We start from the raw sequence: 22985 nt of genomic DNA, 5'->3' as shown, positions 1-22985 counted from the left end.
CTTTATCTTAAGTAATATCACAGACAAAAGTTAGAATTTAATTTGCATTGCTAAAATAGTTACAAGACGGCTAATAATTTTAACATAAACGTTGTATATTTTGCACAAGAGAAAAAAATTTGTAGCCCTTTGTAATAAAATTAGTTACAACTAAAATTTGTATGTGAACTATAGCATGTTTATATTCAAAGTAATCACAATTTTATAAGAATTCCAGCAATGTTAATTATATTCTTCCAAGTCAGTTTAGTGATATTTCATAAGAGAAAACCTGAAAGTCACTGTTAAGGACAGATAAATAAATAAGCTCTAGACCTTGGCATCAACTGTCAAACCGATAACCCTCCTCCCCATCTTGCCGCGAATCCGATCACGAGTAAACGGGCCATTTCGCGTCTCGTAATTTTAGCCGCGTCGATTTACGAGCGTCCGTTTTAACGCGATACTACAAAAACGATGTTTTGTAGGAGATGGGCCGAGGTGCATTTGGGTATATTGGGTCTTTTTAGTATTTTGTGTTAGTCTCGAGTACCAAAGTAAATTGTTCCATTGAAACCACTTTAATTGAGTCCAAATTTGGTTTAAAGCTATTAGCTCTCTAGGAATGCGCCTCGCGTCACATCGACGTCGTACCGTACGTGCGTCGGTCACCGACGCGTACGCGGGACCGGTAACAATTTTACGTAAACGCGTCGACGACGTAATATTCGACAATGCCGTCGGGTCGTCGACGTCCCGTTTCTTCGTTTAGTAAATAGTCGTGGCGATTTTTGTCGCGCGCGTGTCCGTCGACGGGCACGCCGAGGGCGGTCCGTCCGCGGATGCGGGCCCGCTCGAGATTCGGCCCGTATTGCGCAGTCGTACGGTCCGTCGTCGTTTGCGAGAAGTACTCGTTTACGTAGTCTCGCGTGCAGTATATTGCATTTTCTAGCAATAGACTAGTTACGATCGTAGATTAGTTCCATCACGTAGGGTATCGTCTCGCCGTCGGCCCGGGACACACCTCCGGCCACTCGACACTCTGCTTACCGGTCCACGACACAAATTAAAAATGATCAACACGATATTTTACGAGGGCATTATGATTGATTTATAATACCCTATGCAATGGTTGTATAGATGTAGTGCAGTATAATTATTAAATGCAGGCAGCATTCACATCACAAACTTAACCCACAGAAGAAGTCGCCTCGGGCAGCGGAAGCGCGATCCGGGAGAAGGACACGAAGAACGACCGTAGATCGTCGCTCCGGAGACGGGTCGGCGAGTGCCGCTCTCCGACGCGAGACGATCGTCGAGAATAACCTACGTGTTTTTCTATTTTTATGGATGCTATTTTAAGGATAACTAAAGCTCAGTCAACGGTTATTTTAGCTTAAGGTCATATTATACGTGTATTTGTAATGTACAGTATTTCATTGAGTAAGAATGCTAAAACTTGCCCGGCGGTCGACCCCCAAAACAACTGCGGCGACCCGCTCCGGCACTCGAGAAGACGGAAGCTCCGAGTACACGACGTTAAAGATTAACGGATAGTTTGACGACTATACCACCCCTTGTTCCCTCTACCTCCAGCTAAATGTATCCCTCCCTCCACTTACCACTCTTCCTTTCCTCATCTATTATCTTTCCCTTCCACCCCTCTATCCCACCATCTGTCCCCCCTCCCTTTCTTCACGTACCATTCTTCCTTTCCTTATCTATTATCCTTCCCTTCCACCCCTCTATCCCTTCCCTCCACATACCACCTTTCTCTCCTAGCACCTGTCGTTCCTTTTTTGTGTTTTATTTAATAAGTTTTATAGTATATGATGGTCACCTTATTAATAATGTACCATTTTGTGTGATTACAATTACACTACACACACTTAGTCGAAGTGACCAGTTATTAGTGTTGATATTAATGGGATAAATATTAGATAAGTTTATTGGAGTTTGCTATAAAATATGTGACTATAATTATAAATTGTGAGTGTGAAGAAGGGTTTATAAGTTGTATATATGTCAATTAGAGGAACAAATAATTTGCTAACCACACCCGAGTCCTTCAATGGAAAACGCATCGAAATGCGCAGCGGCGGGAGAATAATGCGGCGACACGCGTAGAATACTCGTACGCCACTCTCGGGCACGTACGTTTCCATTTACTAAAGTTAGGTGGGTTTGTTTGGGTGGCGTGGGACCCAGAGGGCATCGGCAGGCGGTCGCGTCCGGCGGTTGCCGTGCGAGAAATTGGGAGGACGGGCTTTCACGTTGCAGAAAGTAAGGAACGGCATCTTCCGGCGGAACCACAGCCCGCGATTAAAGGAACGCTCGGGTTTGACGCCCACGGACCGAGCGCGCGGCTCCTCCGCCGTAACAAGAGTAGTCGATTGAAGTCCCCTCTTTTGCCTGGGTGGATGTGTCTGTGCTAACCGTTTTAGGCAAGTGAATGTTTGGTACAGCAGATTTGGGGATTCATTGTAGGGTAGACTTGCCATACAGTGCAGTGTTTTAATTGGTATTATATTGCGGCGATCGGCGAGCACGGAGACCGAAGCCTCACTCGACCGTGTCTCGGGAGGCGTGGGGTTTGGTCCGAGGCCACTCGCAGTCATCGTCGAGGGTATAGTCCGGAACGCCGTTCGACGCGACGTCTCGTCGAAATTCCGGAGCGGTCTTCTCGTCGCGGGGCGCGCCGGAGGTCGACGCTACGACGTTCCCGGAGGGGCGTCGTCGTCGTCGTCGGGTATTTGACGTGCATCCGGAGTAGAACGAGGGCACGCGTCGAACCGTCGAAAGTGCGCAAGAAATGAGATCGCGTAAATAACGGCAGATTAATTTCGTCGACACTCGTACGTATAAGAGTGCAAAGTAAATAAATAATACGTATTTTTTTTATGGGAATTAGCCCACCCGGGCACGGGTCACCGACCCACATCGGGGCGAAAATGTAATAATAATAATAATAATTGTTGAAGTTACAGTGTTCATTTTTGGTGGATATCAACGAAATATGATGCGAGAGGCTCAGACGACGACACAAACGACGACGCTCTCTCCGGTATATTTTCGGGACCGTCCGTAAAAACGAAACCAAAACACGCGTGCGCATTCAAAGTGGCGCTTTATTCCACAAGTAAAATAAAACATATTGACATAAATATGGGGTAACCTAGTTTATATGTAACAATAATACTGAAGAACCTTAAAGAAATACAAAATGGAAAAAAAAATCAAAAGTGAGGAACAATAGATTTATGTTGTGTTGTAAGAGAAACAATCGAGACAGAGAGTCAGACGAGCGACCCGGGACTCGGTCACAATTTTAGGGATGCCACGTAGCAGGAAGATCTACCACGGACGACACATTACGCTTCCAATATTGTCTGCGGAGGTGGTATCTCCCCGTTTGGTGGCTGCCTAAGTATGTAAGATTTTCCAATGGAAAGTGTATGTTTGGCAAATGTATCCAGGTCTTTAGAGAATGTACTCAGATATTTGGGTTAGGTGTCAAGGGTTCATGTATAATTTGCATGCCTAATTGACTATGTATATTTTTTAACCTTAATTTTTCATTTGCAGTCACCCGACGGGAGTCAGAAACGTCATTTTTGTGCGGACCGGCGACTCGACGGACCCCGGCCGAGGACGCCGCTCGAACCGCGGGTGAGAATGTCGGACGACGCCGTATTGTAATGTTTATATCGCAGTGTACGGTATTTACTTAATGGTTCTGTGAAGAATAGGAATGCGTATGTGGCGTGCCTCGGCGTCTCCGTAGGAATTGCGTAGAGTAAGTGGAAGGTTTTTAAGGGAGACGAGAATTTATTAAGCGGCGCGTCGTCGACGAAATATCGAAGGAAGTTTTGACCGGTTACCGAGAGGAAATAAGACGGGAATTTACGAGTAAAAGAGTAGTAGAACGTAAAGATAACGAGGGAGAAATGAAAATGCGACCGACGACGAGACTCGGGTGCCATCGAAAATGCGTAGAGGGACGGACATTACAAGTGTTATAATGAGAGTACTTAATTTAGCATAGAGATATAGAATTGAAGGTGTCATATCTGGTCTAAAAGTGTTGGATACAATATGAAAAGTATTATTAAAAAATGGGAGTTTAACCCATAAGCCAAGGGTTAGGGTGGTGCTGGCACTTCCCCCTCCCTTCCTATTGGGATAAATCGAGAAACAAGATGAATTCTCCCCACCCCCTCCTCCACAAAGGGGAGACCAGATGGACGTCACCTGGGTGTAAGGGTTAAGAATGTAGTAGCTTGTAATGGAGGATGAGGTATATGTATTTATGTCCTATGTTTTATACTGTATTGCAAGTAGGCGTTATTGTATGCACATTGCGGGTCATAATAGGAACGCGGCACGCCGGAGGCGGGTACACGGGACGATCCCTCGGAACAGAAGCCGAAAGTTCGTGGCGTGGGTATATCCACTTCCCTTAAAAGTGTAATTAGGGATCCTCCTCAGACACATTGCACCATTTGAACGCAGACGTAAGATTATCCTCATCGCCGTACACGTCCCGAGGAGACGAGGCGTATCGAGTTTACGCGGATGCATACGAGACGTTTCCTTTCGAGTACGGGTAGTTCTGCTATAATGCGATAGTTGTGTTCTTGTAAAACATCGTGTTATAGAAATTCGTGTAATAGAAATGACAGGGCTTATGGAGAAAATAGGGTTAGGTGCAGATTACTCCAAATCGACAAAAATTTCGTAGTACAGTCTAAATAAATGTTACATTGATATCTAATATTGAAATCATACAGTAAATGTTACACTTGACCTTGAAAAAATCTGAATATAACTTGATGGGGGAGAAGATTGATGTTGAGGAGTCATGAAACATCAAGCTTTTCTTCGAGTGTTATAGCCTTTCTTTTATGATCACCAGAGTGCTTCCAAGAGATATTCTTCTTTTCCATAGTCACAAAATTGGAGAAACAGTAATCACCGAGGACACTTAAAAATTTCACACGTGTTTCAAACAAAGTGTGGAGTAAACAGAGCGCGCGGGTCTAAAACGCTATGTATTTTGTTTTTCTCTTATTTAAAATTTTACATATACTGTAGAGGTATACTGTATACATAAATATTACATAAATTATTTGTGCAATTCTTCACAAACAAAACACATAAATCAATTGAACTTGCGATGTCGAACGTGAACTGTAAACACTGCATAACCCTGCGCCAAGCCACAATGTAAAGTACACTTTAAACGCTACTTATTTTGTTTTTCTCTTTTATTTAAATTTTTACAATTTACATATTCATATTATGCTACAGCGCCCACAAAACACGAGAAACGTTCGAGTCCCCCAGTAGAGATGTCCGTTCTCTATCCACTCGAGGATGTGTCGGTCGTGCGTTTTCTTTTTGTGTACTCGCTCGGGGACTCGAGTATTTCTGTTTATAACACAGGATGATAAGGGAATTTGAATTTATTTGTTGATTTATTTATTTATAATATACTGTAATATATTAAATATGCTGCAAGTATTTTCTTTAATTTATATACTTTTTTCTGGAAAAAGGGAGGCTACCATTATACCCGGTAATGTACATTTATGGCGATCGTTAAGGACCAAACTCCGAATCCGTGACGTGACTTCCGTTCATCATTTATGTCCTAAATTGACCAATGTGGGTAGTTTCAAGAATTAACGCAGTCATTTACCGAATATTCTTTGCCCAAAAATAAATTTCAAATGAATTATTTATAGGAGATAAGTATTATGATCAGTAAATATACCGATATGCATTACCGACCACAAGGACGGCTAAAAATAGGCACAGACGGTCACAGTCGAGGTCACTTTCCCTTTGTTGTCACTGTAGGACCTTGTGAGTGGTTTACTGTATACATAAATATTACATAAATTATTTCTGCAATTCTTCACAAACAAAACACATAAATCAATTGAATATGCGAAGTCGAACGTGAACCGTAAACACTGTGTGATGTAAAGAGAGCGCCGGTGTAAAACGCTATGTAATTTGATTGTCTCTTTTATTTAAAATTTTACAATTGACTTATAATATATAGGTATACTGTATACATAAATATTACATACATTATTTCTGCAATTGTTCACAAACAAAACACACAACTCAATTGAACACGCGATGTCGAACGTGAACCGAAGCCATAACAATCGTTCGAGTGGAATCGCGTCGGAGGAAACGAGTTCGCGTTTTACAAATATCGTTCCTCAATTCATAAATCGCGTCGTCAAAACACGCGTTATAGCAGAACTCGCCGTATAGTTTTTGGTTCACCGCCAACACGTTTATCCTCGTACCGGATCTCCGTCGTCGCGTATTTTTACGCGACATCTGCGGAAGTTACGTTCACAGACGTAAATGGTACGACCTCGAGAGCACGACGTACATTCGGTCGTAAAGTACACCGGTCCGGATCGAGTGGACTTTCCCAATCGTCTTATAGATTTCTCGAGTTCTTGGGAATGGTACGAATATGTACAATTAATATTATGTTATGTATAGGTATATTGTATGTTTTTTGATAATCGTTAAGTATGGGAGGTGGCGACGTGCACACCGTACCGACGGGTGGAGGAGCGTCGAGTTTGATTTTGTATTAGGCGACGGGGTCGCGGGTATTTACGGAGATACGGCAGAGCGCGACGTCGGCGCCCGCGTACGGCACGAGCGGGAGGAGTAATTTGTGCGGGACGTAATTGTGGGGTAGTCGAGTATGCCTGTGTGTTTTAGTTGGCAATAGTGTGTAGATATGTTTGTGTATAGGTATACTGTAGAAAGAATGAAGTTAGATGAAGTTTGTTTGGGAATTAGTATAATTTGTAATAGTAGATAATTGTCGATATATTTTGACAGTAATTTGTCCGTTTCAGTTGCGGAGGAGCGCGCCGATACGAGTCGGAGACGGCTCGTACAGTCGGCGCACGAGAGCGGTCCGGACGAAGACATTCGGGAACCGAGGACGAAGACGCTCGTCGACTGCGGACGAAGACGCTCGTCGACTGCGGACGAAGACACCGGTCGACGCGCGAGGAAGATGCTCCGGAACACGGGAAGAACGCCACACTCCCGAGTGCGGGAAGACACTCGTCAACGCAGAAGGAGACACGCATCAATGTCGGGCCGGCGCGATTGTTTTAAAGACGATTTAACGTGTAAAATGAATGTACGTGTTGTTTGTAACGATTGTTATAATGTTTGTAGTATTGTTTTTAGAGACCGACTCTGCGAAGACGGAGGAAGTCGATACATGTCGAGAATGAATTTATTGAAGATGTTGCCTGTGATCACTAGGTGTTTGCACTAATTTGGGGAGATGATTACGATCGTAGAACGTCACGGAATGCGGCGACGCATCCGTAAATAACGGCAGCATAAATACGAGAGAACGCGGCGGCGGCGGGGAAGTGCGCCTTTTGAAAGTAAAAGAACGGGGGAGATCGGACCGACATAGATGGTGTTGTTGTGGTAACCGATAAGAATGGAGAAATGATGACTATTTGGTGGGTTTTTTAGGACAGAGAGAGTAGTTATATATTAGTGAAGATATAAAGTAAAAGGTGATAAGGATGGTGGTGGGGGGACAACGAATGATATATTTTGTAGGGTATTAAAGGAATTGACTCGTCAGTGCCGAGTCGGCGTAATTGTGAGAAACGGATGCGACGGGGATTGTAAAGAAGTCGCGCGGTAGAGGAATTGGCGGAAGCGACGATCGCAATAACCTTTCGACGTGGGACGGACGACGACGAATTTAGTAAATGGCGGTTTAGGAAAGGGTCGTACGTAAAGCGGCGGGTGCGGGCGCGTGCGGATACGGACGACGGTCGATCGGGGTCCGTTTACGGGACGGGAAAGAGGACCGACGGAGAACGGACGGGAATTCGGACGGAGACGAGGCGGCGCACAAACGAAAGTATACCCGCGAGATGCGTAAAGAATGATTTGGAAGTAGATTTAACTAAGAGTCGCGTGTTTGAAATGGCGGGAAGGTTCGACAGGTGTATTAGTTTTACGTAATTGTGGCAGTGCGTTTGAGAGCGGGCAGTCGTGGAGTGCGCGTGGGTACCTATTTTGAGACCGCGACATCTACCGGTAAGGAAATACGTAATGCAGCAGTAATATATTTTTGGCCTGAATTTATACTCGTTCACCCGTACTCCGTGTTGCTCCACTCGTGTTAAGGTGTTTATTGTGAAGGCGTTTGTATAATAATAAAATTTGTTGGACGAGTAGGGGAAGGAATACGAGCACAATGTTTAATTTGTAAGCCCTCCCTTTTTTGTCTTTTCCCTCTGCCTCCCCGTCCTCCTCCTCCTTTTTTGACGTGTTTGTCGTGCGGCTTCTTTTCCCTCCGTTTCATTGCAACTCCCTTCGTTTTTCTCCCCCCTACCTGCTTCTGTCCGTCCTCTTCTTCTTCCTGTTTCCTTCTTTTACTCCTCCTCTTCGCCATATGTCTTCCTTGTTTATTCTTTGGCTTGTTCTGCGTCTGTTCCTTCTCCTCCTCTGTTTGATTGTGATTCCCTTGTTGTTTCTCACCCTCCCATTGCTCTTGATCCTGTTGTTACTCCCATTTGTTGGTTGTTTTTGTGTTCCTGTATATGTTTGTTGTTACCAATTGAATTTGTGGTTGTATTACTGCTGCTGTGTGTATGTTGGATTGTATTTATTTGTTGTTATATATATGTTGTGAGTGTGAATTAGATATATTGTGTTGATATTTGACTAAATGTTGTTGTTAAGAAGAGGAGGAGTTCTATTTAGATTTGGAAAGTAACTGTCATCGAGGACGAGAATGCACGTACCGTCTGTAGTTTGAATACGCGGTCGCGTCGGGTTTGGGCAGTTATATATCGGGAAATAGTTGAAGAGTGTAAGTTAATGTTGTGGACTTGTGAAATTGTTGATTGTGGAATAGTTATTGGTTTTAATTTGAAGGGTGTCAATTGCGCACCGGGAATATTTTGTCGGGAGTTTCGCGTCGTCGGAATCGACCGGAACGGCCGGAGTCGCGGAGTTATTTTTTGTCGTCGTAGATTCGTTCGCGGAGTCGTAAAAAATGTGGCGTCGTCGACGAAAGTCAATCGTCCGCGGATCGGTCGTCTTCGAATATTTGTAGACTTGTATATGTTTGTTTGTAATTGATTGAAGTTATTTGTAGTTTGAAAAATGTTTTGACTTGTTGTTGTTGTTTGATTATAGTATAGTCATTTGTGCAGTTTGAAATTATTTTGGTTTGTGGATTTGGAAAATGTGTTGCATGTATGTGGACTTTGAATAAGTGAGATATTTTGTGGATTTTGTATATTTTTCATGTTTGTGGACCGAAATGTCGTACCTCTAGTCGGGCAACCTCGGGACCGGACCGGTGCCGGACCATGGAAATTGACCCTTTTCCTGGATAGATAGTGACTTGTGCTTATGCTTGGAAGCACTAGCACCACTTTCTCTGCATCACGGCCTCTTTGAAGACATATTGAAGGGTTAAATGTCGTATAGTAGCTCGTCAAATTTGGAGAGTTTTTAATTCTTAACGTATTTTATTGGAACAGAGCCAAAAATAAATAAATAGAAATTTTGACGGCGGAAAGTGGAATTTCGACGGGTTTGAACGGCCCGCCAACGTGCAGACGACTGGCACAATCGCGTAAAGAGCGTCATTTCTCTCGTGTAGAAAAGATTCATTATTGAATGTCTTTTTTATTGAATTACTGTTTGTGTGCAAAATGAGCAATACAATTCATTAATAATACGTAGAATATTAAAACACACGGCATTGTTTTCGTCGATTACAAAACCGGTGACTGACTGGTTCTACATATAAAAGAGAAGAAAATAAGACCTTGGCTGTAGCTGTAGTCAAATGACTATGGTTGTTTTAAGTAATGTTAATAAATGGAACAATAGAAGTAGCTAACGATAACGGTAAAGAAAAAAAAAGAGATCGCGCGCGTAAGTGGGCATGCGAAAAGATATCGTCATTACTTTACGTAAGAATACGAAAGCAACACTTATTTACTGTTCATATCTATTTTAATTGATGTTTGTGAATTTGTTTTTATTGAATTAATGTTTGTGTGTGCAAAATTAGCAATAGAATTTATTATTAATACGTGGAATATCAGAGGAGACGAGACGAGACGAGACGGCTGCCGGCATCGTTTACGTTAAAGCTCACAAAACCAGTGACCGATTGGTTGTACATATAAAACTGAAGAAAATAAGACCCTGATTTTAGCTGCAGTAAAATTAATGTAAAAAAATTAATATGCTCGTTTGAAGTACGTGTAATGTTATTTAATGTTAAAAAATGGAACAATATAAGTAGTTAACCATAAAAAAAGTGAGTGCGCACATGTGAAAAGATATCGTCATTACTCTACATAAGAATATGAAAGCAACACTTATTTATTGCTGAAGGGTTAAATGTTGTACTCTATAGACAAAGAGAGAGAGAGAGCAGCTGAAGTGCTGGATGTAAACAAACCTTAATTTCCTGGGGGTTTTTTTTTTAGGGGATTAGCCCACCTGGGCATAAGTCACTGACCCACAATTTAATACTCCTGCTATAATAATGATAATTTCCAAGAAAAAAAAAAAAAACTGCCTATGTACCTGTTGGAGAAAGTAAAATTGTTTTGGACCACGGGAGTTTGCGGAGCACAGAATGCCGGACTAGAGAGTTACAACCTGTAGTTGTTTGTGGACTTGAAATTGTTAACCTTTGTGGACTTTGAATAATTGATAATGTTTGTCGACTTTGAATTTGTTTTGCCTTTTGTGGACCGGGAAATTTACGCGTCGGGTCCGAGGACCGGCAATAATTATCGACGCACGCGAACTCGGAATAACGTATTACGCCGGTGGAATCGGACTAATTTTTTATCCCGTGTGGACTTTGAATAATTGATGATGTTTGTGGTCTTTGAATAATTGTGTATTTTGTGTGGAATTGGAATAATTGTTATCCTTTGAAAATGTCTCATTGTTTGTGTATTTTGAATAATTGTCAATTTGTGTGGACTTTGAATATTTTGTGGACTTTGAATAATTTATTGTTTGTGTACTTGGAATAATGATCAATTTCTGTGGACTTTGAATATTTTGTGGACTTTGAATAATTTATTGTTTGTGTACTTGGAATAATGTTCAATTTATGTGGACTGAATAATTAATGATGTTTGTGGATATTTGAATATTTTGTTATGTTGTGTGGACTTTGAATATTTTGTGGAGTTTGAATAATTTATTGTTTGTGTACTTGGAATAATGTTCAATTTATGTGGACTTTGAATAATGTATAATGATTGTGGACTTTGAATATCCTTTGTGGACTTAGTATTAATTTATCCTGTGTGGACTTTGAATAATTAATATGTATGTGGACTTGTTATTATTTTATTGTTTGTGGACTTTGAATAATTGTCAATGTAGACTGAGTATTTTTGTCATGTTGTGTGGACTTAGAATAATTTGTATCCTCTGTGGACTTGTAATAATTGTTAATGTATGTGGACTTGGAATAATTTATGATGTTTGTGGAGTTAGTATTATTTTAGCCTTTGTGTATGTGTAGTTGGTATGTTTTTTCTGTTTGTGGACTTTGAATATTTTGTGGATATAGAAAATGTTTTATCGTCTGTGGCTCCGTATTAATGTATTACGTCCGTGGACCGGGAATAATTTTGTATCGTGTGTGGACTTGTAAAAATTTTCATTGTTTGTGGACTTAGATAAATGTTCATATGTTGTGGAGTTAGTATTATTTGAACTTGTGTGGACTTGTAATAATTTTCAATGTTTGTGGACTTAGAATAACTTTTAATGTATGTGGACTTTGAATAATTGTCATCGATTGTGGACTTATTATATTTTTGATGTTTGTGGACTTTGTATTATTTTATTGTTTGTTTTTGTATTTGGAAATATTGTCATTGTTTGTGGAATTAGAAAAATTTTCATATGTTGTGGAGTTAGTATTATTTTATCCTGTGGACTTGTAATAATTTTCAATGTGTGTGGACTTGGTATATTTTTCATATTTTGTGCTTTGAAATATTGTCTTTGTTTGTGGACTTAGTTTTTTTTCCTCTTGTGGAATTGGACTAATTTATGTTTGTGGACTTGGAAAATTTTTTTATCCTTTATGGACTTAGAAAATTTTCATGTTGTGTGGACTTAGAAAATTTTCATGGTGTGTGGACTTAGTATTTTTTTGTTGTTGTGTGGACTTAGTTTTTTTTCCTGTGTTGTGGACTTAGAAAATTTTTTGTTGTTTGTGGACATAGAATAATTTTCATGTTGTGGACTTAGTTTTTTTTTCCTGTGTTGTGGACTTAGAAAATTTTTTGTTGTTTGTGGACATAGAATAATTTTCATGTTGTGGACTTAGTTTTTTTTTCCTGTGTTGTGGACTTAGAAAATTTTCCATCCTTTATGGACTTATAATAATTTCATGTGTGGAATTAGTATTTTTTGTTGTTGTGTGGACTTAATTTTTTCATGTGTTGTGGACTTAGAAAATTTTTCGTTGTTTGTGGACAGAATAATTTTCATGTTGTGGACTTAGTTTTTTTTCATGTCATGTGGACTTAGAAAATTTTTCATCCTTTGTGGACTTATAAAATTTTTCATGGTGTGTGGACTTAGTATTTTTTGTGGTGTTGACTAAGTATGTTTTTGGTTGTGTGGACTTAGTAAATTTTTCGTTTTTGTGGACATAGAAAAATTTTCATGTTGTGGACTTAGTTTTTTTTCATGTGTTGTGGACTTAGTATTTTTTTGTTGTGTGGACTTAGTAATTTTTTGTTGTGTGGACTTAGTATTTTTTTCATGTGTTGTGGACTTAGTATTTTTTTGTTTTGTGGACTTAGTATTTTTTTGTTGTGTGGACTTAGTATTTTTTTCATGTGTTGTGGACTTAGTATTTTTTTGTTGTGTGGACTTAGTATTTTTTGTTGTGTGGACTTAGTAAATTTTTCGTTCTTTGTGGACATAGAAAAATTTTCATGTTGTGGACTTAGAAAAATTTCATGGTGTGTGGACTTAGTTGTTTTTGCTGTGTTGTGGACTTAGAAATTTTTTCATTATTTGTGGACTGTATATTTTTCATGTATGTGGACATAGAAATATTTTGAGCATAATAAAAGAAAGTATATAATCAATGTCTTTATTTTTCCTAAGTTAACATACAGCCATATTGGATTTGGAGAAGCAAAGCATGATGTTGTAGAAAACGGGATGTCGTAGAAAACGGGAGTTTTGGAGCCAGAGAAATTTCCCATTTTCTTTGATAGTTTCCCATTTTCTCCAAGTGAACAGAAAACGGGATTTTTTTCAAATTCACTATCTTATTATTAAGATAGGCTCCAGCCACTCCCTTCTTTTTTTTATAAGTTATTTTAGAGTGTTTATTGAGCAACAAAGGTGATTTTTCAACTGAAAGAAAGTAGTTATTCCAAATTAGTTTCAAGTTAGTATTTTAATGTTTTGTTTGCAAACTGACTTTAACCATTTTGTCGATACTGACAATTATGTCAGTACCAACAATAGGTTTAGTCATAAAGCTCTCGACACAGATATCGTGTCTATGGACTAGTCGTGTGATAGATCGACAATGTCCAAGCTTTTGTTTGCAAACAAACATCAAAACACCAACTCACAACCAATGAGGAATAACTACTCTCTCTCAGTTGAAAAATCACCTTTGTTGCTCAATAAACACTCTAAACAACACCACATGTGTTCCCGTGTACCTGTCAGAAAAGGGAGAAACAAAAACAGCATTACAATTCACACAATAATACAAGTCAAATTATTCAACACATTAACTAATCTCAATATCAACGATACATATCAACATCTTTACTTTACTTTACATAAATTCATATTACATCAACTAATCTCAATGATGCATTTCAACATCTTTACTTTACTTTACATATAATCATATTACATCAACTAACCTCAATGATGCATTTCAACATATTTACTTTACTTTACTTTACATATAATCATATTACATTAACTAATCTCAATTCTTCACACATTACCTTCATCATCTCGTGTCGCTCCACGTCTTCTGGTGCCTAATCACTTGTCGTTGTCGTCTTCTACCTTATGTATCACTCAAAATGCACATCAGGCAATAAAGAAAACACAAAACTCAACTCAAATACATATATTCTATACACTTAGCAATATAATACAGTACAGTACATCAAACATCATCTTCATAGGGACAACACCTATGCATTCACAGAACATCATCTCCTCAGCTCCATACACCCCGGTCACTCGAGCACGGCTACAAGTTTACAGGACATCATCTTCTCGGCTCCAGTCACAGGGACGACGGCTAGAAGTTCACAGGACATCTTCTCGGCTCCAATCAGAGACAACAGCTATACATTCACTGGACACCATCTTCTCGGCTCCATACACCCTGGTCAATGAGACGACGGCTATACATTCACAGGACATCATCTTCTCAGCTCCATACACCCCTCACTGGGACCACAGCTATTAGGTTCACAGGACATCTTCTCGGCTCCAGTCACAAGGACGACACCTATACCTTCACAAGACATCATCTTCTCGGCTCCATACACCCCAGTCACAAGGACAACGGCTAGAAGTTCATGAGACATCTTCTCAGCTCCAGTCACGACACCTATACCTTCACAAGACATCATCTTCTCAGCTCCATACACAGCAGTCACAAGAACAACGGCTAGAAGTTCACGGGACATCTTCTCGGCTCCAATCACAGAGACGACACCTATACCTTCACAAGACACCATCTTCTCGGCTCCATACACCCCGGTCAATGGGACGACAGCTATACATTCACAGGACGCCTTCTTCTCGGCTCCAGTCAAAGGGACGACGGCTATACCTTCACAGGACATCATCTTCTCGGCTCCTTACAGCGACTTGGCCAAAGCGACTTTGCCCCATCGCTTCAATCTGAAACCGAGAAAACACAACAATAGAGGTCAACTCGTAATGGCCTTTTCTATCAAATGCATTATACCTACGAAGCAGTGCACCCGTCGGCTTCGTCGCACTCGTGAAACTCTTCGTAGTGCTCTTCTTATACTACCTACAATATACACTTCACGGCCACACTTCTAGGCAAACTATCATTTCCCATTGCTCAAATAATTCACCGACAAAAACCCTATCTCTTGGTATGGAGCAACCTCCGCGGTTATTCCCGGCTCCGTCGTCGACGTGCCTCTTCCTTTCTTCGCAGCGCATCCTCTTCGTAACCGCCGAGGTAAATGCACAATACTTCGTCGTCTCCTTCCTTACTCTTACCACGAGGAACATACCCTACACCACTCGCTCCACTGAAAAAAAAAAACATCCATAATAAACACCATTCCAAAAAGTTTCATGCATCCACTCTCCTTCACGATCAACAACACTCTCTTAGGCATGTCTACCAAAACCAAATTGCTTCCTTTTAAACCGCTACAAATGCCAACTTCTTACCAACATACACATACTCTACTACAAACCATTCACCAAGGCTAGTACCAATCATTACACAGCCTGCAGTGTGTAACAACAATACTAGCCTGCTACCAACTAACTTCTATACAATTACAATACATACCCACAACAAATTCACCTTTCATCTTACCCAAATTCAAACAAACGCTTCCTCTTTAACACAATCGGATCCTTACCCTTTCGCTCCCATCTCCGTCGCCGAGTAACCACTGCCTCTTCCACCATCACTGCCGCCTACCATTCCAATCCAGCCTAAAAAACAAACACATCAACACATTAGTTCCCCCCCACAACAATTCATAAACCTTTCACGCCCTAAACCGCTCCAACGCCACTCACCAAATATATATATATATGCCTATACACTAGTCGCAACATTTCCATTACCTGCTACATCCATTCTCCACATATACTAATCCAAAGCTAACCTACAATTTACATCACTATACACGTCTTCCAACAATTACATTATACTCAATTTCTTACAACTAAATTCACTATGTCCCTAAACTATCACAAACAATTCACGATGCAACACACCACACCACTTATCTTAAACCGCTGCCGCCACTGCTACTGCTGCTGCTCCTGCCGCCGCCGCTGCCACTGCTGCTGATCCCGCCAATGCTGCTGATGCTGATACTGCCGCTGCTGCTTCTTCTTCTTCTCAACACAGTCCATTGCACAGCCCCATACATGTAGTAGTTCACCCTTTCTGCAACCTGGTTACGGCACTACCCACAACCACTCCATCCTCAAACCTGAAAAACAACAACAAACCTTTCACACAACCTCCATAATGCACCATGCTTATTTCTCCCAACTTTAAACATCAATGGGTACTGCTAGCCGAAAACTCTCATATATCACTTGCCTCTTATAACAAACTTTACCTACAACTTTCAAATACAATAACAACTCACCTTCAAATAATACATTGCACAATTTGACATCACCGTGTCCAGTATCGACGCGCTCCTCTCAACAATTCGCCCATATTCCTCCACCACCAACATGAAAACAAAAACAATACGTCAATGTTACAAATGCTCTACTCTTCAAATTATAACAAAGTATACGTACAACTTCAATAACAATACTTACACCTTTACTGCCTCTCATTTCCAACATTCAGTCGAGCGTTAATGTCCCTCTGGATTATCACACACCAATCACGTCTTCTGGACTTCAACAACTACCGCCGCTGCTGCTGCTGCTTCTCCTCCTCAACACAGTCCATTGCACAGCCCCATACATATAGTAGTCCACCCTTTCTCCAACCTGGTTACGGCACTACCCACCACCACTCCATCCTCAAACCTGAAAAACATAAACCTTTCACACAACCTCCATAATGCACCATGCTTATTTCTCCCAACTTTAAACATCAATGGGTACTGCTACCCGAAAAAACTCCTATATCACTTGCCTCTTATAACAAACTTTACCTACAACTTTCAAATACAATAACAACTCACCTTCAAATAATACATTGCACAATTTCACATCACCGTATCCAGTGTCGACGCGCTCCTCTCCACAATTCGCCCATATTCCTCCACCACCAACATGAAAACAAAAAACAATACGTCAATGTTACAAATGCTCTACTCTTCAAATTATAACAAAGTATACGTACAACTTCAATAACAATACTTACACCTTTACTGCCTCTCATTTCCAACATTCAGTCGAGCGTTAATGTCCCTCTGGATTATCACACACCAATCACGTCTTCTGGACTGCAACAACTCCTGTACAAAACAATTACCACATCAATAACCACGACCAAAGTCCCTCTTCATTTTCATATCAAACACACCCCACCTTCAACCACTTAACAGTATACATTACCTTTTAGCACATGCTGCACAGGGCGACTGGTTACAACACTTGGCTCCTTTCCAACATCGACTTCTCCCCCACCTCTGGATGGCGACCATACTTCCTCTTGGTTAGTCGATACAGTCAACACAACACTATATTCTACTCTAACATTTTTCGATTTCTCATTATCACACTTTTTGAGAATGGGAGGGGCCGAGGGGCATCCCCCCTCACCCCCCCCTTATTCCCATGCAAGGTGAAGGGCACAAGCGCCTACACCGCCCAACTAGGCAGCATGCCAACTTTGTGCTTGCCTAAAGGATCATAGCATTTTATGTCAAGGGCATACAACCCTCCAGTCTTTAACATTTTGTCGGCTAGCTCCGACGACTTTCCCCAGATACGAATTCGCAACTTTCGATTTACAACGGGTACCTACTTTACTGCTAGGTCAACAGGGACAGAGGGGGTCTAGGAAGTGTGTCCAACCCACTTTCCACCGGCCCGGGAATCGAACCCGAGACGTCCCGCTTGCGAGGCGAGAGCGGTACCGCTCTACCGCCGGCACCCCCACTTCGGCTGTGACCCCTTGTGAGGCGGGCGTCAGTCAGCTATGGGTACGGTTCCTCGACTAAGTAGTGCCCTTTCACAGGTTTATACACCTCACTTATGTCTCCCCGTGCCCATCTCTAGGCACTTTTGGGTGCACTAGAGAACCGAGGACCACCACCAGACCCCAACCTGAAAAAAAAAGGTCATTCGTTATCCATTTATCAAATCTTTCTCACTACTATATAATAAACTCAACTTATCAAAACTCATTTACATTTTCTTTAATCTACAGCCGAGGCACAAAATTCAACATTTTAAACTTAACATTACCAAACTCAAGCCACAATCATTTATTTTAATGTCAACTTTTAACATTTCTATTGCTCTACGACACAAGACCAAAAATCAATTGAAAATTTAACAACTCTTTTACAAACTTCAACGTCACTTACCCTCACTATTCCCCTAGTCTACCTCAAAAAAATACCGGCTCCTTCCACCTCCAACAACAACAACCTGAAAAAACCATTTATTACCTAACCAATAAAACTTACACTCATTCTCAATACAAATATATTAGCCATGAACCACTTCTCAAATTACAGCTACAACTTCTCTTTAGTCAAACACAACTACACCTTCCATTTTAAATACCATATTGACGAATTCCTCACCGCAAGTGTAGACATCACCTACAAACTTAGGCCACGTTCTCTTCTCTATTCCACAGTATAAGCCTTCCGTACACCTGCAATAAAAGGCATCAAGCTTCAAAATTTACAACAAACAAGTCAAAATTAATTAAACAAAAGCACATACACAATAACAATTAAGAACACTCTAGTCTGCGTATAAAACTAACACATGAACCATAACAGACAACGAAATACGACCATAAACAAACACACAAAACCGAGAGTGTAGTACCATTATATAGCCTCCAGTATATAACAGCACAAACACAACACCCATTCAACAATTTCATTCACCTAAACTCGAAATTCGGGGTCTACCTCTGTGCCGGTCACGTCTCTGCAAAAATCAACCTTTCCCACGCTAGTTGGCTCCAACTTAACGCTCATGCGGCAGCCCACTGCGGCTTCCTTGCGGTTGCTATTTTCTGAAAATAAACTACTACAAAATCTTAAAAAAACACCCACTACATAACTCTCATTAATACAATTTTCTTCACTATTTAACCAAATATACCAACATATCTTAACTTCCCATTACTTTAAATAACAATGATTACTTTATTACAAAAAAAATTCTACCTTTCCTTTCTTTAATCATTTTCCTATAAGTCATACAACCCAAAACAGATCCACCAATCACAATCGCCTTTACATACAGCCTAACTACTCACAAGTAAAATTGCGAGCACGAGACCCAGGGTCGGGTCGATGCATCTTTAGCTGACTACATTCAAAACGTTCGACTTTACTTTTATCCTCTTCGCCCCTGATCGGCTTGTTAGCCGCTTGGGCGATCGGTCACGTCTCTTTTCCTTTATATTCTTCACCAAAATGTCGGCTGGCTCGCTAGCTGCCCGGGCGATCGGTCACGTCTCTGTCACGCACTGTTGGCAAATACTGGGCATGCACCGGCTCCTCAATGTACCTGAACCCGCTCCAGTGTTGGTCAAGTCTTCTCTTGAAAGAGCTCACACTCGGTGCCGTCACAACACACTCTGGTAGATTGTTCCAAGAATTTACAACCCTCACTCCGAAAAAGTTTGCCCTCACGGTTTTCCGGCTTCTTCAATCTTGAGCTGTGACCCCTTGTGGGGCGAGCGTCCGCCAGCTCCAAGCAAGGACACTCAACTAAATAGTGCCCCCTGAGATGCTTATAAAGCTCAACCAAGTCCCCCCTTGCCCGTCTGTAGTATAAGCTAGGCAAGTTCAGGCGCTCCAATCTCTCAGGCGACTAGCGAGCCGACCTTTTGGTGAAGAATATAAAGGAAAAGAGACGTGACCGATCGCCCAAGCGGCTAACAAGCCGATCAGTGGCGAAGATAATAAAAGTAAAGTCGAACGTTTTGAATGTAGTCAGCTAAAGATACATCGACCCGACCCTGGGTCTCGTGCTTTATGCCGCTTATTTTTCATACACTCAAAGCAGGCTACCAATTGGCTCACCCATATCAATATTGTTATTCATGTCAAATACCAATCTTTACCTCGCTAAAGAAACTAAACATCAATAGTCACTTACCTGCCCTCACCCCTCGTTTACCAAAACGTCGCTGTCGGGAGATTTATTTTCTTTTCCACTTCACGGGATCACTATACGCAACAAAACACACACGTATGGTTTACTACTTGGCACACACAGATGCTGCATCTTTTTTCTTTCTCACTCATTTTCACGATTCCACCACGATCACTATGAACTGTCCAAGCTCAATGTACACATATATGCTGCATCTTTTATTTTTCTTCTCACTCATTTTCAAGATTCCACCACCATCACTTAAAACTGCATTGAACTTAGCATCCAAACAACTTCAGATCGAGACAATATTTCAATAATGAACTTGCTACACAATCTACATGCTCATGAATTCACTTTCCATCACTCACCAACGAAATGACACGATTTCTAACAAAACATATTCTGCCAATTTCACAAAGTACACTATTAACACTTCAACTTTTTAAACCACTTATCACTTAAAGGATTTCATTTCAATTAAACTACCGTCTTCAATTTAAATATCCTGTACTCTAAGAACTTCAATTATGAACAACTTCAAAAGCTCCCTAGTTAACCACAGACAGAAATCTTAAATATGTTTCACAGGCCTCAAGTCAAATACATCTATGACTTGTATTAAAAACCACAACAAAATGTTTAAGAAAACATTTCCAATGCGAAACACTAACAGCCAAAAAAACAAATGTCTAAACACTTTTCTTTTCTTGTCTTCTTCACAAACTAAAGGAGTTCTAACACCAGACACAAGGATCGGATTGTAACTGATGCATCCTTGCCGGTTCGACCTTTAAATACCCCAACCTTCCCGCCGAACCGTCAAATTATTTGCTCTCTGCTCACCGAACCCGCTCATTCGAATAACTTCAAATTTTCAGCATTTTATTCTTCACCTTGGCGTCATAGTACAAGGATACATTAAAAAAACTCTGGTGTCATCTTCAACATTATTCAAACAAAGTCCATTTCATGAAATATAGCCAAAGTTTCCCAGCTCAAAACTGCCAGATTCGTGCTTTCCGGGACCCCGAACTTCTTCTCCGGTAAACACCGTCACAACCAAACGAGGGGATTATCCAGATAAACTGCTCTTGGGTATTTGCACCATAGACATAGGTGGCCCACAGAATTTGTGATAAGCTAACGAACCAAAAAATTATGATAGCAACTCACAGCCTACGGTGGCAGTATCGTAGTCAATAAAGTTTTCTTCCAAGATGGAAATAACAAGATACCCTACAGACAGTCACTCGCATCTCCATTCCTTGGTGAGAACTATCAACGGTGAATTTAATAAAGTCAAGACCCGAGTAATGTTTTCCCATTACCGTCAAATACTTTACGTACAGTATATATTTATAACTTAATTAAAACAATGTAAAACAAAAACATCGTGGTAACATTCTATACTATGCCATCTTACGTGTACTAATCCACGTGCTACTAAATGTTATATAATAATTCCTTGACATAAATGTACTCTATATTATCAGGTACCACATTTACTCTCTAAGGTACTGTAGTACGTGTGAGCTGAGACCTGACCCAATAAATCATTATCAAATTGTGATAGTAAATATCTCTCTAACCATTGCTATGTCAACTAGAAACTGGTCCATGTAAGCCATGTAACTGACGAGTATATTATATTCATCCGCAGAGGACAAACAGCACGAGTACGAGTACGAAATCTTTAGTTAAGAGGTGAAAGAAAATTATTAGGGGTTGAGGGAAAAGTGGTGAAACTGAAATACAGTAGGAGTAGAAAGAATCTGGGCTCAACCAGATCGCTTCATCTTTCTTATTGGTGTTTTATCTTTGTTCTGCTCCCTTGGGTCGTCAGACCTTTGTATTAATATTGCTCTATTTATATAATGCTGCTTATTATTATTATTTTTATTATTGTTGGAGTTAGTGAGCCCGCCCAGGTCCTTGTGTAGCTGGGAGGGTAGTCACATTTTTTTTTTGGCTAAGATGTTAGTTCAATGTTAATTGTTAAATATTAGTTATGTTAGTCTAAAGGTACACTGTATGGAGAGGCCTGCCAGGTTCTTAATACCACTTACCACCACTGCCGGATTTATTAGACCTGTGGAGGCCCCCCTCATTATAACTACCCCAAGAGGGTGGGGTGGCGAGTGAAGCGAACCTAAACATCTGGGAGTTCCGCAATTCTAAATATCATATTATTAGCACCACAAACAACAGCATTCATTAAAAATAGACGGTTCATAGGAAAACCACCCAGTCGTGAATTTCAACGAGTAGCTAGCCTAATTTCTATCACGTGATAAACATGAATTTTAAAGATTGAAAATAAAATAAACCAAATCAATACAATATTATAATATGTGGAGGCCCCTCGGCAACTGCCCACTTTGCCCACTCTTCAATCCGGCCCTGCTCACGACTCTACTCTACTTTCTTGTAACGTGTAGGTTTTCTTCTCCATTGTTGTAACATATGTCTGTCTTTTGTTAATTCTAGTGTTTCTGCTGTATGGTCAATTTCAAGTAAAGGTTAATATTAACTCGGTGCTTTGTTGTTCATTGTTTTTCTCTCTGTGTGATCTTATTTTATTCCTCATATTAACTTCTTTACGCTATTCTATTTAAGTTTAAGACTTTTTTAATATTACAATAGTACTATTTTCATGTATATGTCTCTTAACAATGTCTCAGACTTAAAGTGAGGCCAATATTGCTGTTGTAATATATTCACAATTTCTATCCAAGATAAGTAAAGCAGTGAATACGATTTCATAATATTTTCCTTTCACGTTTTACACTACTTTCGTGTCACAATAAAGTTTAAATCGTTTACTCGTCATCAAACAACCAAACCTGCCGGCGTTTCCCTCCGGCATG

At 40.6% G+C, this 22985-nt stretch overlaps 2 long non-coding RNA genes across 2 annotated transcripts; one reads left to right on the top strand and one right to left on the bottom strand.

Annotated features, from left to right (window-relative positions):
- The first annotated feature begins 2716 nt into the window (after positions 1-2716).
- On the top strand, positions 2717-7956 carry LOC121861731. Its single transcript, XR_006088070.1, has 2 exons — positions 2717-3648; positions 6879-7956. It is a non-coding gene; the product is annotated as an uncharacterized LOC121861731 (long non-coding RNA).
- An 8797-nt stretch (positions 7957-16753) lies between these two features.
- Positions 16754-17610, bottom strand: LOC121861732. Its single transcript, XR_006088071.1, has 3 exons — positions 17380-17610; positions 17186-17279; positions 16754-16845 (listed from the first exon to the last, which is right to left on the bottom strand). It is a non-coding gene; the product is annotated as an uncharacterized LOC121861732 (long non-coding RNA).
- Between the last annotated feature and the right edge of the window lie 5375 nt (positions 17611-22985).

This window comes from Homarus americanus, unplaced genomic scaffold, assembly GCF_018991925.1.
Source record: "Homarus americanus isolate GMGI-L3 unplaced genomic scaffold, GMGI_Hamer_2.0 scaffold17534, whole genome shotgun sequence".
Classification (NCBI taxonomy): domain Eukaryota; kingdom Metazoa; phylum Arthropoda; class Malacostraca; order Decapoda; family Nephropidae; genus Homarus; species Homarus americanus.
Note: the sequence above shows the minus strand (reverse complement) of the source record. Positions and strands in the feature narration are given on the sequence as shown.